Source organism: Phyllobates terribilis, unplaced genomic scaffold, assembly GCF_046119375.1.
Source record: "Phyllobates terribilis strain yellow unplaced genomic scaffold, ASM4611937v1 Scaffold_172__1_contigs__length_4051808, whole genome shotgun sequence".
NCBI classification, from domain to species: Eukaryota; Metazoa; Chordata; class Amphibia; order Anura; family Dendrobatidae; genus Phyllobates; species Phyllobates terribilis.
The window spans coordinates 770,846-785,466 of NW_027362932.1; the positions used below are offsets into that span (position 1 = coordinate 770,846).

The 14,621-nt window shown below is 49.5% G+C and overlaps 1 long non-coding RNA gene across 1 annotated transcript; it reads right to left on the bottom strand.

Moving 5' to 3' along the window:
* Positions 1–415: 415 nt before the first annotated feature.
* On the bottom strand, positions 416–1,432 carry LOC141212389 (uncharacterized). The gene is made up of 3 exons (XR_012282159.1): positions 1,336–1,432; positions 539–640; positions 416–450 (listed from the first exon to the last, which is right to left on the bottom strand). It is a non-coding gene; the product is annotated as an uncharacterized lncRNA (long non-coding RNA).
* Between the last annotated feature and the right edge of the window lie 13,189 nt (positions 1,433–14,621).

Sequence of the window (14,621 nt, forward strand, 5' to 3'; positions counted from 1 at the left end):
GAACTATCCTTTTAAAGGCAAAGATACAGCCTATTTCCAAGATCCTACCGCAATATGTAGTAGATCTAATAGTAATATTCGAAAATACCTCCAATTAGAATACAGTATAGTTCATCTGATTCACTATGTCACCCTATGTGCAGGGCATTGTAGTAGCTTAGGTATCTATGGTCACGACCACTCATAGCAACAGTTGTTAGTGGTCGTAATCATGGATACCTAAACTACTACAATGCAGTGCACATGGGGTAAGCGACATAGCTAATCAGAAGAACAGTACTACAATTTTAATTGGAGGTATTTGCTAATATTATTATTACACCTACTACATAGTGGGATAGGATCTTGGAGATGGGAATACCCCTTTTTTTTAGGATACAGTTGATGCTTTACAGTCTTCCTAGGTGTACACTTACTAGTTTTTCAATGGTGGGAAAATAAGTTACCAATCTGTGCAACACAAAAAAAGAAAAAAAAAAAGCATTGAATCGGTGATTTGCATTTGTATAATAATGTAATAGCAGAGAGGTGCGGGCACCTGTAGCAGGCGGAGAAGCTTTCCACCGCCCCGTGCAGAGGGTTTCCCTCCAGCCACAGCTCTCTCAGCTCCAGGTTGTGGATCAGATCCAGCTCTTCAACTCTGCAAAGTTAAAAAAGAACATGTTCCCGTCACCAGCTACCACCAGAAAACACAGAGATTTGTTTGTTTCTCGCCTTCTTCCAAGAGCCACAAACCATTTTATTGTTCCGTCTATATGGCCTGGGTTTTTTTTCCCAGGATGAGTATGGGCTTTCTATTCCTCCATTTTTGGGACTTGTAACTTTTTCTGTTGCGGGGGCTGGGTGAGGGTCTTTTTGTATTTTTATTCATACCATTTTGATCGATTGTTTTTATTCCATATTGGAGAAGTGCAGCGATCGAAAATTCAATTATTTTGATTTTAATTTTTTTTAAACGGTTTACAATTTGGGTTCTTCATATTTTCATAGGATGGAGTTTTACGGATTCGATGTACCAATTTTTATTTTTATTTTTTATTTCTTTATTTTTTAATTGGGAAAAGCGAGACAAATGAAAATTATTGGTTTTAGTTTATTTATTTATTCATTTTTAAATACATTTTTACTTATTTTTGCCCTGGACTCTGCGACTGTTTGATCGCTTGTACTATACTGGGAACACAGATGTACAGAGATGGCAGGACGGGGGTCTTCAGGAGGCCACTGACTGCCACTGTACCCACCGGTACCCTACGATCGATGGCATATACGGGGTAATCGGAAAAGACGTCACGACGGCAGCAGACCCGATCCCTGCGCAAGGAGGCGACGTACCTCGTTATAGGAGAGGTTCAGACTCTGCAGGTGCCAGGTCAGGTAGAAGAGATGAGCAAAACCAGTCAGCTTGGAGAGACGACGACAACTCAGGTCCAAAGACTGAAGCTACAAAAATATATATAGAGAATTTCACAAGCAGCCTATGGACAGGGGGGGCGCTGGTTCTTACCCCATGTATCATTAGCCCAAGAGTGACAAAAAAGATTGTGGGGGTCCCAGCAGGGTCCCCAAGGATCTCCAGTGGCATAGCCTAGTGTGGATCTGCTCAGATCACAGATGGGGCTGTAATTAATAGTATTTATTATTACCTGGGGGTAACACTCCGAGATGATCTGCAGGACGACCTCTGCGGCTGCAGCGTGGGTCAGCGAAAGCACAATGTTGTCAGAAAACAAATCTAAGGAAAGCAAATAACATTAGTGAGGAAGGGGCACGGCGCCGGCAGAGGAGAGAAGGCGAAGGGGCGCGGCCGGAGGAGAGGAGGCGACGGGGCGCCGGCAGAGGAGAGGAGGCGACGGGGCGCGGGCAGAAGAGAGGAGGCGACGGGGCGCAGGCAGAGGAGAGAAGGCGACGGGGCGCGGCCGGAGGAGAGAAGGCGACGGGGCGCGGCCGGAGGAGAGAAGGCGACGGGGCGCCGGCCGAGGAGAGAAGGCGAGGGGACACGGGCAGAGGAGAGAAGGCGACGGGGCGCCGGCAGAGGAGAGGAGGCGACGGGGCCGTGAGCAAAAAGCAAAGCAGGATGCCAATATTTATTTGTAGAAGTATACAAAATGCCGCCATACAGTGCCCATGCACTACCGCTCTACAGTGCCTACAGCACGCGTCACACAGGGCCCACGCATTACCGCTATACAGTGCCTACAGCACGCGGCACACAGGGCCCACGCATTACCGCTATACAGTGCCTACAGCACGCGTCAAACAGGGCCCACGCATTACCGCTATACAGTGCCTGCAGCACGCGCCACACAGTGCCCACGCACTACCGCTCTACAGTGCCTACAGCACGCGTCACACAGGGCCCACGCATTACCGCTATACAGTGCCTACAGCACGCGGCACACAGGGCCCACGCATTACCGCTATACAGTGCCTACAGCACGCGTCACACAGGGCCCACGCATTACCGCTATACAGTGCCTGCAGCACGCGCCACACAGTGCCCACGCACTACCGCTATACAGTGCCTGCAGCACGCGCCACACAGTGCCCACGCACTACCGCTATACAGTGCCTGCAGAACGCGTCACACAGGGCCCACGCACTACCGCTATACAGTGCCTACAGCACGCGTCACACAGGACCCACGCTCTACCGCTATACAGTGCCTACAGCACGCGTCACACAGGGCCCACGCACTACCGCTATAGAGTGCCTACAGCACGCATCAAACAGGGCCCACGCATTACCGCTATACAGTGCCTACAGCACGCATCACACAGGGCCCACGCATTACCGCTATACAGTGCCTACAGCACGCATAACACAGTGCCCACGCACTACCGCTATACAGTGCCTACAGCACGCGTCACACAGGGCCCACGCATTACCGCTATACAGTGCCTACAGCACGCGCCACACAGGGCCCACGCACTACCGCTATACAGTGCCTACAGCACGCATCACACAGGACCCACGCATTACGGCTATACAGTGCCAACAGCACGCATCACACAGTGCCCACGCATTACCGCTATACAGTGCCTACAGCACGCATCACACAGTGCCCACGCACTACAGCTATACAGTGCCTACAGCACGCGTCACACAGTGCCCAAGCACTACCGCTATACAGTGCCTACAGCACGCGTCACACAGGGCCCACGCACTACCGCTATACAGTGCCTACAGCACGCGTCACACAGGGCCCACGCATTACCGCTATACAGTGCCTACAGCACGCGCCACACAGGGCCCACGCACTACCGCTATACAGTGCCTACAGCACGCGCCACACATTGCCCACGCACTATCGCTAAACAGTGCCTACAGCATGCGTCACACAGGGCCCAAGCATTACCGCTATACAGTGCCTACAGCACGAATCACACAGGGCCCACGCATTACCGCTATACAGTTCCTACAGCACGCATCACACAGGGCCCACGCATTATCGCTATACAGTGCCTACAGCACGCATCACACAGTGCCCACGCATCACACAGTGCCCACGGACTACCGCTATACAGTGCCTACAGCACGCATCACACAGGGCCCACGCACTACCGCTATACAGTGCCTACAGCACGCGTCACACAGGGCCCACGCACTACCGCTATACAGTGCCTACAGCACGCATCACACAGTGCCCACGCACTACCGCTATACAGTGCCTACAGCACGCATCACACAGGGCCCACGCATTACCGCTATACAGTGCCTACAGCACGCATCACACAGTGCCCACGCATTACCGCTATATAGTGCCTACAGCACGCATCACACAGTGCCCACGCACTACAGCTATACAGTGCCTACAGCACGCGTCACACAGTGCCCACGCACTACCGCTATACAGTGCCTACAGCACGCGTCACACAGGGCCCACGCACTACCGCTATACAGTGCCTACAGCACGCGTCACACAGGGCCCACGCATTACCGCTATACAGTGCCTACAGCACGCGCCACACAGGGCCCACGCACTACCGCTATACAGTGCCTACAGCACGCGCCACACAGTGCCCACGCACTACCGCTATACAGTGCCTACAGCACGCGTCACACAGGGCCCAAGCATTACCGCTATACAGTGCCTACAGCACGCATCACACAGGGCCCACGCATTACCGCTATACAGTGCCTACAGGACGCGTCACAGAGGGCCCACGCACTACCGCTATACAGTGCCTACAGCACGCGTCACACAGGGCCCACGCTCTACCGCTATACAGTGCATACAGCACGCGTCACACAGGGCCCACGCACTACCGCTATACAGTGCCTACAGCACGCGTCACACAGGGCCCACGCACTACCGCTATAGAGTGCCTACAGCACGCGTCACACAGGGCCCACGCACTACCGCTATAGAGTGCCTACAGCACGCATCACACAGGGCCCACGCATTACCGCTATACAGTATCTACAGCACTCATCACATAGGGCCCACTCATTACCGCTATACAGTGCCTACAGCACGCGTCACACAGGGCCCACGCACTACCGCTATACAGTACCTACAGCACGCGTCACACAGGGCCCACGCATTAAAGCTATACAGTGCCTATAGCACGCGCCACACAGGGCCCACGAACTACCGCTATACAGTGCCTACAGCACGCGCCACACAGTGCCCAAGCACTACCGCTATACAGTGCCTACAGCATGCGTCACACAGAGCCCACGCATTAACGCTATACAGTGCCTACAGCACGCATCACAAAGGACCCACTTATTACTGCTATACAGTGCCTACAGCATGCATCACACAGTGCCCACGCACTACCGCTATACCGCTATACAGTGCCTACAGCACGCGTCAAACAGTACCCACGCACTACCGCTATACAGTGCCTACAGCACGCGTCACACAGGGCCCACGCACTACCGCTATACAGTGCCTACAGCACGCGTCACACAGGGGCCACAGCACGCGCCACAAAGGGCCCACGCACTACCGCTATACAGTGCCTACAGCACGCGCCACATATTGCCCATGCACTACCGCTATACAGTGCCTACAGCACGCGTCACACAGTGCCCACGCATTACCGCTATACAGTGCCTACAGCACGCAGCACACAGGGCCCACGCATTACCGCTATACAGTGCCTACAGCACGCGTCACACAGGGCCCAAGCATTACCGCTATACAGTGCCTACAGCACGCGCCACACAGTGCCCACGCACTACCGCTATACAGTGCCTGCAACATGCGCCACACAGTGCCCACGCACTGCCGCTATACAGTGCCTGCAGAACGCGTCACACGGGGCCCACGCACTACTGCTATACAGTGCCTACAGCACGCGTCACACAGGGCCCACGCACTACCGCTATACAGTGCCTACAGCACGCGTCACACAGGGCCCACGCACTACCGCTATACAGTGCCTACAGCACGCGTCACACAGGGCCCACACACTACCGCTATACAGTGCCTATAGCACGCGTCACACAGGACCCACGCTCTACCGCTATACAGTGCCTACAGCACGCGTCACACAGGGCCCACGCACTACCGCTATACAGTGCCTACAGCACGCGTCACACAGGGCCCACGCACTACCGTTATAGAGTGCCTACAGCACGCATCACACAGGGCCCACGCATTACCGCTATACAGTGTCTACAGCACGCATCACACAGGGCCCACGCATTACCGCTATACAGTGCCTACAGCACGCATCACACAGTGCCCACGCACTACCGCTATACAGTGCCTACAGCACGCGCCACACAGTGCCCACGCACTACCGCTATACAGTGCCTACAGCACGCGTCACACAGGGCCCAAGCACTACCGCTATACAGTGCCTACAGCACGCGTCACACAGGGCCCACGCACTACCGCTATACAGTGCCTACAGCACGCGTCAGACAGTGCCCACGCACTACCGCTCTACAGTGCCTACAGCACGCGTCACACAGGGCCCACGCACTACCGCTATACAGTGCCTACAGCACGCGTCACACAGGGCCCACGCACTACCGCTATACAGTGCCTACAGCACGCGTCACACAGGGCCCACGCACTACCGCTATACAGTGCCTACAGCACGCGCCACACAGGGCCCACGCACTACCGCTATACAGTGCCTACAGCACGCCTAAAACAGGGCCCACGCATTACCGCTATACAGTGCCTACAGCACGCATCACACAGGGCCCACGCATTACCGCTATACAGTGCCTACAGCACGCATCACACAGGGCCCACGCATTACCGCTATACAGTGCCTACAGCACGCATCACACAGTGCCCACGCATTACCGCTATACAGTGCCTACAGCATGCGTCACACAGGGCCCACGCACTACCGCTATACAGTGTCTACAGCACGCATCACACAGTGCCCACGCACTACCGCTATACAGTGCCTACAGCACGCATCACAGTGCCCACGCACTACCGCTATACAGTGCCTACAGTACGCATCACACAGTGCCCACGCACTACCGCTATACAGTGCCTACAGCACGCGTCACACAGGGCCCACGCACTACCGCTATACAGTGCCTACAGCACGCATCACAGTGCCCACGCACTACCGCTATACAGTGCCTACAGCACGCATCACACAGTGCCCATGCACTACCGCTATAAAGTGCCTACAGCACGCGTCACACGGGGCCCCCGCACTACCGCCATACAGTGCCTACAGCACGCATCACACAGTGCCCATGCACTACCGCTATACAGTGCCTACAGCACGCATCACACAGTGCCCACGCACTACCGCTATACAGTGCCTACAGCACGCATCACACAGTGCCCATGCACTACCGCTATACAGTGCCTACAGCACGCATCATATAGTGTCCACACATTACCGCTATACAGTGCCTACATCACGCATCACACAGTGCCCTTGCATTACCGCTATACAGTGCCCATAGCACGCATCACACAGGGCCCACGCATTACCGCTATACAGTGCCTACAGCACGAATCACACAGGGCCCACGCATTACCGCTATACAGTGCCTACAGCACGCATCACAGTGCCCACGCACTACCGCTATACAGTGCCTACAGAACGCATCACACAGTGCCAACGCATTACCGCTATACAGTGCCTACAGCATGCATCACACAGTGCCCACGCACTACCGCCATACAGTGCCTACAGCACGTGTCACACAGTTCCCACGCACTACCGCTATACAGTGCCTACAGCACGCGTCACACAGTGCCCACGCACTACCGCTATACAGTGCCTACAGCACGCGTCACACAGGGTCCACGCATTACCGCTATACAGTGCCTACAGCACGCGTCACACAGGGCCCACGCATTACCGCTATACAGTGCCTACAGCACGCATCACACAGGGCCCACGCACTACCGCTATACAGTGCCTACAGCACGCGTCACACAGGGCCCACGCACTACTGCTATACAGTGCCTACAGCACGCGTCACACAGGGCCCACGCACTACCGCTATACAGTGCCTACAGCACGCATCACAGTGCCCACGCACTACCGCTATACAGTGCCTACAGCACGCATCACACAGTGCCCATGCACTACCGCTATAAAGTGCCTACAGCACGCGTCACACGGGGCCCCCGCACTACCGCCATACAGTGCCTACAGCACGCATCACACAGTGCCCACGCACTACCGCTATACAGTGCCTACAGCACGCATCACACAGTGCCCATGCACTACCGCTATACAGTGCCTACAGCACGCATCATATAGTGTCCACACATTACCGCTATACAGTGCCTACATCACGCATCACACAGTGCCCTTGCATTACCGCTATACAGTGCCCATAGCACGCATCACACAGGGCCCACGCATTACCGCTATACAGTGCCTACAGCACGAATCACACAGGGCCCACGCATTACCGCTATACAGTGCCTACAGCACGCATCACAGTGCCCACGCACTACCGCTATACAGTGCCTACAGAACGCATCACACAGTGCCAACGCATTACCGCTATACAGTGCCTACAGCATGCATCACACAGTGCCCACGCACTACCGCCATACAGTGCCTACAGCACGTGTCACACAGTTCCCACGCACTACCGCTATACAGTGCCTACAGCACGCGTCACACAGTGCCCACGCACTACCGCTATACAGTGCCTACAGCACGCGTCACACAGGGTCCACGCATTACCGCTATACAGTGCCTACAGCACGCGTCACACAGGGCCCACGCATTACCGCTATACAGTGCCTACAGCACGCATCACACAGGGCGCACGCACTACCGCTATACAGTGCCTACAGCACGCGTCACACAGGGCCCACGCACTACTGCTATACAGTGCCTACAGCACGCGTCACACAGGGCCCACGCATTACCGCTATACAGTGCCTACAGCACGCGTCACACAGGGCCCACGCATTACTGCTATACAGTGCCTACAGCACGCATCACACAGTGCCCACGCACTACCGCTATACCGTGCCTACAGCACGCGTCACACAGGGCCCACGCATTACCGCTATACAGTACCTACAGCACGCGTCACACAGGGCCCACGCATTACTGCTATACAGTGCCTACAGCACGCATCACACAGGGCCCACGCATTACCGCTATACAGTGTCTACAACACACATCATATAGCGCCCACACAAGTTCTCAGTGTGGATTGTCACAGCTAATTTCACTTAATGGTTTGCAAAGAGTGAAATCTGTGGCCAAATCTGCACTAAAATCTGCAGAGAAGTTTTGCACAGATTTTGGTGCAGATTTTCTGTCCCATTTACAGCGGCTTTATGACAGTTATTGCTTCAGTTATAAACTGTGGACACAGCTCAGGTGTGAACAGAGGGCAATGTGATGAGAGCTGCTGGGCGGTGATGTCATTCCTGTCCCGCAGCCAAGTATTATCCGCCTCTGATTGGTAGAATTAGAAGCCCCCCTCATTCCTTTCCTCTGCTGAATGCGGCCCTTGTCCCCCCTCATTACCGCGCTCGTCCCCCCTCATTACCGCGCTCGTTCCCCGGCCCGTCCCGCTCCTTCGCTTATTGTGCTGATGACTCCTGTGCTCTGGATTTCTGCCAGCACTAATGTTGTATCTCCTCCATCCCCCTCATCTGCAGGTGGAAGACCCCAGCCAGCCCAACGACGAGGGTCTCACAGCCCCCCACACCGCCGTGTGCGCCCCCCACACCGAGATCGTCCAGTTCCTCGTACAGTTCGGAGTGAAGGTAAACGCAGCAGACAGCGCCGGCTGCTGCCCCGAATATCGGCTCGCATTAAAGGGGTCGGCAGAAACCCCCCATCCCTTGTTAGAGGCCTGAGAGCACTTATTAAGCACTACCCCGCCCCCCCCGGCCAGCACGTGACTCAGCCCCCGGCCAGATTGTATCAATGGGAGAAAAAGAAAAAAAATTCTTGGCCCAAGAAATAGAAAAGTTGAGCCCCCGAGGGTCTGGGTGATTGAGGACAGACGGTCTAGTTTTTCAGGGGGTTTTCTGTGGCGGTTTCTGTCGTTTTCTCCGCTTGGTGTCGCTGTCAGGACCCCGCTGCACTGCGCCGCCTCCTGCAACAACGTCCAGGTGTGTAAGTTCCTGGTGGAGTCCGGAGCCGCCGTGTGCGCCATGACCTACAGCGACCGCCAGAGGGCGGCAGACGAGTGCGAGGAGATGGAGGAGGCTACAGCCAGTGCTCCCAGCTCCTGTACGGTGAGTACAGACAATCCACCTGGCCACCTACAAAACGTCGTTCACACTTACCTGGCATTTTTTACATTTTCTTAAATGCATATATTTTGATTTTATTAAAAATGGGATTTATTAAATTTTTTGCGTCTGACATCTGCGGAATGAGTTAACTGAGAATTCATCAGTGAGCTTGCAGCTTTTTTTTTTAAGCTGTCATTTTACTGAGCCTACATGAAAGCTGAGCAGAACTTTGTGTCAGTGAGAGGAGCTCACTGACAGGTCCTCAGTTGACTCATTCCACAGCCACTTAAAAAGCCAGTAAAAGCCAAACTGTGAAAAAATTTTAATGGAACCAATTTGCAAAAAATATTTGGCTCAAAAATAAATGCATTTAAATACAAAAGAAAGTCCCCACAGGTGACCATAACATTTAAAGGGGAAATGCCCGCTCCAACCAGATCCCTATGGTTAGAGATTTCCTGGACACAGCCCTGCTCAGAGTGGAAAAACATGGCTGCTGTGGTACAGAAACAGCGCCACATCTGCTCAGAGGCGGTATTGCAGGACCCTGAGCTGTAATACCAAATACAACCCATGGGTCAGGGTGGCGCTGTTTTCCGTAACAATTATTTCTGCAGAATTAAGAAAAAATTAAATGTTTTTATTCCCTGATGAAGTAAATGGTGAAGAATAAAAATGCAAGGTATATAAGAAAGCGCCTGCAGTTTATTCCGGCGGGCGGGATGCTGAAGCTTCGATCCCCATGGTGCGAGCCTCCATGTGAGGCCGGTGTGTTGACTCGCCTCCTCTCCTGCCTGGAGGGCGCACATTAGCGGCCGCTGTAGGCGGATTAGGATGAACGGCTGGAATGTGCCGGATTATAGGGCCCCGGCTCTCACCGCTCCGGGCTGAGACAATAATCGTCTGCGCGCTGATTCCATCACTCAGAGGCGAACGCCCAGTAACCCTGTACGGCCGGGTCTGCCAGTCACTATAGCGGCAGGATGGGCCCTGAACACTGTCAGGAGTCAGTCATAGCAGGGGTCCTCCAAGTCACAGCTGCTACCTACAGGGCACCAGGTCCAAGCCCAGAGGCCGGTAACTGACCTCCTCCCAGCGAGTGAGGCCGCACCCAGCGGAGGCCATACAGGAACAGAAGGGAGGCCATTGTAGAGCAAGTGCCCGGAAATGTGGCATCCAGAGAAGTCACCGCATACAAGCGCCCAGAGCTGAGCCCTCATCTAAGCCCAAAACAGGTTTAAGACGAGGAGGGGTTAATGCAGGACAAAAACAGCGCAAATAATGATGGCAATACCGCCACACATACCAGTATCATAGCAGTTATGTTCTTATACAGGGGCAGTAGTATAGCAGTTATATTCTTATACAGGGGCAGTATTATAGCAGTTATATTCTTATACAGGGGCAGTATCATAGCAGTTATATTCTTATACAGGGGCAGTATCATAGCAGTTATATTCTTATACAGGGGCAGTAGTATAGTAGTTATATTCTTATACAGGGGCAGTATCATAGCAGTTATATTCTTATACAGGGGCAGTATTATAGCAGTTATATTCTTATACAGGGGCAGTATCATAGCAGTTATATTCTTATACAGGGGCAGTAGTATAGTAGTTATATTCTTATACAGGGGCAGTATCATAGCAGTTATATTCTTATACAGGGCAGTATCATAGCAGTTATATTCTTATACAGGAGCAGTATCATATCAGTTATATTCTTATACAGGGGCAGTAGTATAGCAGTTATATTCTTATACAGGGGCAGTATCATAGCAGTTATATTCTTATACAGGGGCAGTATCATAGCAGTTATATACTTATACAGGGGCAGTATTATAGCAGTTATATTCTTATACAGGGGCAGTATCATAGCAGTTATATTCTTATACAGGGGCAGTATTATAGCAGTTATATTCTTATACAGGGGCAGTATCATAGCAGTTATATTCTTATACAGGGGCAGTATATAGCAGTTATATTCTTATACAGGGGCAGTATTATAGCAGTTATATTCTTATACAGGGGCAGTATCATAGCAGTTATATTCTTATACAGGGGCAGTATCATAGCAGTTATATTCTTATACAGGAGCAGTATCATAGCAGTTATATTCTTATACAGGGGCAGTATATAGCAGTTATATTCTTATACAGGGGCAGTATCATAGCAGTTATATTCTTATACAGGGGCAGTATCATAGCAGTTATATTCTTATACAGGGGCAGTATCATAGCAGTTATATTCTTCTACAGGGGCAGTATCATAGCAGTTATATTCTTATACAGGGGCAGTATCATAGCAGTTATATTCTTATACAGGGGTAGTATCATAGCAGTTATATTCTTATACAGGGGCAGTATCATAGCAGTTATATTCTTATACAGGGGCAGTATCATAGCAGTTATATTCTTATACAGGGGCAGTATCATAGCAGTTATATTCTTATACAGGGGCAGTATTATAGCAGTTATATTCTTATACAGGGGCAGTATCATAGCAGTTATATTCTTATACAGGGGCAGTATCATAGCAGTTATATTCTTATACAGGGGCAGTATCATAGCAGTTATATTCTTATATAGGGGCAGTATCATAGCAGTTATATTCTTATACAGGGGCAGTATCATAGCAGTTATATTCTTATACAGGAGCAGTATTATAGCAGTTATATTCTTTTACAGGGGCAGTATCATAGCAGTTATATTCTTATACAGGGGCAGTATCATAGCAGTTATATTCTTATACAGGGGCAGTATCATAGCAGTTATATTCTTATACAGGGGCAGTATCATAGCAGTTATATTCTTATACAGGGGCAGTATCATAGCAGTTATTTTCTTATACAGGGGCAGTATCATAGCAGTTATATTCTTTTACAGGCGCAGTATCATAGCAGTTATATTCTTATACAGGCGCAGTATTATAGCAGTTATATTCTTATACAGGCGCAGTATCATAGCAGTTATATTCTTATACAGGGGCAGTATCATAGCAGTTATATTCTTATACAGGGGCAGTATCATAGCAGTTATATTCTTCTACAGGCGCAGTATCATAGCAGTTATATTCTTATACAGGGGCAGTATTATAGCAGTTATATTCTTCTACAGGCGCAGTATCATAGCAGTTATATTCTTATACAGGGGCAGTATTATAGCAGTTATATTCTTGTACATAGGGGGCAGTATTATAGCAGTTATATTCTTATACAGGGGCAGTATTATAGCAGTTATATTCTTATACAGGGGCAGTATTATAGCAGTTATATTCTTATACAGGGGCAGTATCATAGCAGTTATATTCTTATACAGGAGCAATATTATAGCAGTTATATTCTTATACAGAGGCAGTATCATAGCAGTTATATTCTTATACAGAAGCAGTATTATAGCAGTTATATTCTTGTACATAGGGGGCTGTATTATAGCAGTTATATTCTTATACAGGGGCAGTATTATAGCAGTTATATTCTTATACAGGGGCAGTATCATAGCAGTTATATTCTTATACAGGGGCTGTATCATAGCAGTTATATTCTTATACAGGGAAAGTATCATAGCAGTTATATTCTTATACAGGGGCAGTATTATAGCAGTTATATTCTTATACATGGGCTGTATCATAGCAGTTATATTCTTATACAGGGAAAGTATCATAGCAGTTATATTCTTATACAGGAGCAGTATCATAGCAGTTATATTCTTATACAGGGGCAGTATCATAGCAGTTATATTCTTATACAGGGGCAGTATTATAGCAGTTATATTCTTATACAGGAGCAGTATCATAGCAGTTATATTCTTATACAGGGGCAGTTTCATAGCAGTTATATTCTTATACAGGGGCAGTATTATAGCAGTTATATTCTTATACAGGGGCAGTATCATAGCAGTTATATTCTTATACAGGGGCAGTATCTTAGCAGTTATATTCTTATACAGGGGCAGTATATAGTAGCTATATTCTTATACAGGAGCAGTATCATAGCAGTTATATTCTTATACAGGGGCAGTATCATAGCAGTTATATTCTTATACAGGGGCTGTATCATAGCAGTTATATTCTTATACAGGGGCAGTATCATAGCAGTTATATTCTTATACAGGGGCAGTATCATAGCAGTTATATTCTTATACAGGAGCAGTATCATATCAGTTATATTCTTATATAGGGGCAGTATCATAGCAGTTATATTCTTATTCAGGGGCAGTATCATAGCAGTTATATTCTTATACAGGAGCAGTATCATAGCAGTTATATTCTTATACAGGGGCAGTATCATAGCAGTTATATTCTTATACAGGGGCAGTATCATAGCAGTTATATTCTTATACAGGGGCAGTATCATAGCAGTTATATTCTTATACAGGAGCAGTATTATAGTAGTTATATTCTTATACAGGGGCAGTATTATAGTAGTTATATTCTTGTACATAGGAGCTGTATTATAGTAGTTGTATTCTTGTACATAGGGAGCAGTATTATAGTAGTTACATTCTTGTACATAGGGGGCGGTATTATAGTATTTGTATTCTTGTACATAGGGGGCAGTATTATAGTAGTTGTATTCTTGTAGATAGGGAGCTATATTATAGTAGTTATATTCTTGTACATAGGGGGCTGTATTATAGTAGTTATATTCTTGTACATAGGAGCCGTATTATAGTAGTTGTATTCTTGTACATAGGGGGCTGTATTATAGTATTTGTATTCTTGTACATAGGAGCAGTATTATAGTAGTTGTATTCTTGTAGATAGGGAGCAGTATTATAGTAGTTATATTCTTGTACATAGGGGGCTGTATTATAGTAGTTGTATTCTTGTACATAGGGGGCAGTATTATGGTAGTTATATTCTTGTACATAGGGGGCTGTATTATAGTAGTTATATTCTTGTACATAGGAGCCGTATTATAGTAGTTGTATTCTTGTACATAAGGGGCAGTATTATAG